This window comes from Silene latifolia, chromosome X (genome assembly GCF_048544455.1).
Source record: "Silene latifolia isolate original U9 population chromosome X, ASM4854445v1, whole genome shotgun sequence".
Taxonomy (NCBI): Eukaryota; Viridiplantae; Streptophyta; class Magnoliopsida; order Caryophyllales; family Caryophyllaceae; genus Silene; species Silene latifolia.
Window position 1 is genome coordinate 138,379,703 of NC_133537.1, and position 2,853 is coordinate 138,382,555.

At 40.9% G+C, this 2,853-nt stretch overlaps 1 non-coding gene across 1 annotated transcript; it reads left to right on the plus strand.

Moving 5' to 3' along the window:
• Positions 1–1,860: 1,860 nt before the first annotated feature.
• Positions 1,861–1,967, plus strand: LOC141624497 (small nucleolar RNA R71). Its single transcript, XR_012534303.1, has one exon. It is a non-coding gene; the product is annotated as a small nucleolar RNA R71 (small nucleolar RNA).
• Positions 1,968–2,853: the final 886 nt, after the last annotated feature.

Consider the following 2,853-nt stretch of genomic DNA (forward strand, 5'->3'; position numbering starts at 1 on the left):
GAGGCCATCCTCTTCATTGCTTGACTTTGGTGAGCTTTTCAAGCTCTCTTTGTTACGATTCACTTGCTCTTTGAATGGAGCATCTTCAATTTTCTTCTTCCATTGGAATTCCGACTTCTTCCTATCATCCTTCCGGCTATAATAATCAACCATAAAACATGGTTCATGTAAACGAGGGGCTCTCATGGTCTTGTCAAGATTGAAAGTTATGCTCTCATCTCCCACTTCTAGAGTGAGCTCTCCATGTTTCACATCAATCACCGTACCCGCGGTGTGTAATAAAGGTCTTCCTAGAATGATTGGAATGTTGGAATCTTCTTCCATGTCAACAATGACAAAGTCCACCGGGATGAAAAATTTCCCAATTAAATGCAGGGAACATCTTCCCAAATCCCTAATGGTGTCTTCGTCGATCTATCGGCCATTTGGAGTGTAATATTGGTGCATTTAAGCTCTCCCATCCCCAACCTTTTACTCACCGAGTACGGCATAACACTCACACTAGCCCCTAGATCACATAAGGTTTTGTTGATCGTGGTGTCGCCAATGGTACACGGTATTGAGAAGCTTCCCGGATCCTTGAGTTTTGGAGGTGAACTCCCTTGAAGTATTGCACTACTCACCTTAGTGAAGGCGATAGTCTCAAGCTTCCGGATCGACTTCTTCTTTGTGAGGATGTCTTTCATGTATTTCGCATAGGCCGGCACGTGATTGATTAATTCCGTGAAAGGAATTGAGACTTCCAAATTCTTCACAATTTCCATAAATTTTCCAAGTTGATCATCAAATTTGGGCTTGGCTGGACGAATTAGAAAAGGAAGTCTAATCACAATGGGCTCCTTCTCCTTGACCTTGTCTTCATTTTTCCTTGAAATTTCTTCTTTTGATGGTTCTCCATCCTTGGAGTTTTGCACAATTTTTTCTTTATCACTAGCTTCCACAACTCCATCCTCAACTTGCTTCTTCGGTGCTTCATACCTTGTACCACTTCTCAAGTGAATGGCACTAACCGTTTCATGTCTTGGGGGATTACTTTGAGGTGGTAATTGCCCCTTTTGTCTTTGTAAGTTTGAGGATGCTAGTTGAGTCAATTGGGTTTCCAACATTTTGGTGTGAGCTAGGATGTTGTTGATGGTGGTTTCCTTTGCTTGACTATCTTTTTGCATTTGAGTGAAAAACTCTTGTTGATTTTTTTGCATTTGAAGGACTACTTTTTGAACATCAAAACCTTGGTCATTTTGTTGATTGTATGGAGATTGATTTTGGTAACCTTGGTTTTGGCTGTAAAAGGGTCTTTGATTATGGTTTCTCATGGGAGGTGGGGTGTATGTTGTTTGAGGGTTTTGAACATTTTGGCTTTTGTATGAGATATTTGGATGGAACTTGGTGTTTTCATTGTAATAGTTGGAATAAGGGGTACCACTCTTGTATGCTTGGAAAGCATTCACTTGTTCATTTGTTCCCCTACATTCACTTTGGTCATGTCCCAAAGTTCCACAATTCTCACATATCCCACTTGGGATTGATGAAGATGCCGTCATGGCATTAACATGATGCTTTGGTGATTTTGAGGCTTCTTCAAGTCTAGCCATAGCTTTTTCAAACTTCAAATTGATGGTATCAATGTGAGCACTAAGTTGAGCACCCAATTGAGTAACGGAGTCCACTTCGTGCTTCCCTCCTCTAGTAGCCTTGCGAGGTCTACTATATTGTGAGTTATGGACCGCCATTTCCTCAATTTTGTTCAAAGTTTGATTGTCATCAACTTCGGTGAACATTCCATTTGATCCAATGTTGAGAATGTTCCTCGAATCTTCATACAGACCGTTCCAAAATTGTTGTACCAAGAACCACTCGCTAAGTCCATGGTGAGGACATGAGCGGAAAATTCCTTTGAATCGCTCCCAAGCTTCATACAAAGATTCTTCATCCCTTTGCTTAAAGCCCATAATTTGAGCTCTTAGCATGTTAGTCTTTTCCGGTGGATAGATGTTTTTGTAGAAAGCTAGAGCCAACTTTTTCCAAGAATCAATTCCGAGAGCAGCCTTATCAAGGCTTTTCAACCATTGTTTCGCGGTGACAATTAGAGAAAAAGGAAATAAGACCCATCGAATTTGGTCTTGAGTTACACCGGTTTGAGAAATCGCATCACAATAATCGCAAAAAGCCTCCATATGAGAATGAGGGTCTTCACTAGGCATCCCCCCAAATTGGCTTCTTTCGACTAATTGGATAAATGCGGATTTGGCAATGAAATTTCCGGTTAGATGTTGTGGTGTGGGAGTACCATTGGGTAGGTTCTCCTCAGTGGGTACGGAATGCGATGAAAACTTAGGCATTGTGGGTTGATTTTGTGTTGTATTTTGTGTTGGGTTCTCCTCACCTTCTCTTGAAAAAGGGTTGATGAACTCTATAGTTGGTTGAATATCTACAACCTCACCAATACCTCTCAAGTTTCTCCTAGCAAGTCTTCTATTGGTTGTCAAAGTTCTTTCAATTTCACGATCAAAGGGTAACAAGTTACCTTGTGACCTTCTAGACATGCAAAATATCAAACAACTCGAAAACAATTAGAACAAACCTTGAGGAGTTTTACTTCCCCAAGGCAAAGAAAGACACAACTAATAACAATATAAGAAAATCTAAATCAAGTTAAAACCGTCCCCGGCAACGGCGCCATTTTTGGTCGGACTATATCTTTTCGGTTACTTGTCGTTAGGAGCACCTAGACCAAAACACAATTTATAACTTCACCAATAACTCTACAATTAGTAAAGAGGCAAGTAAAGGTCGGATCCCAAGGGACGGGAATTGAGATGAGATTTCTATTGCAACTAGCGGTGTCTTAGGGGT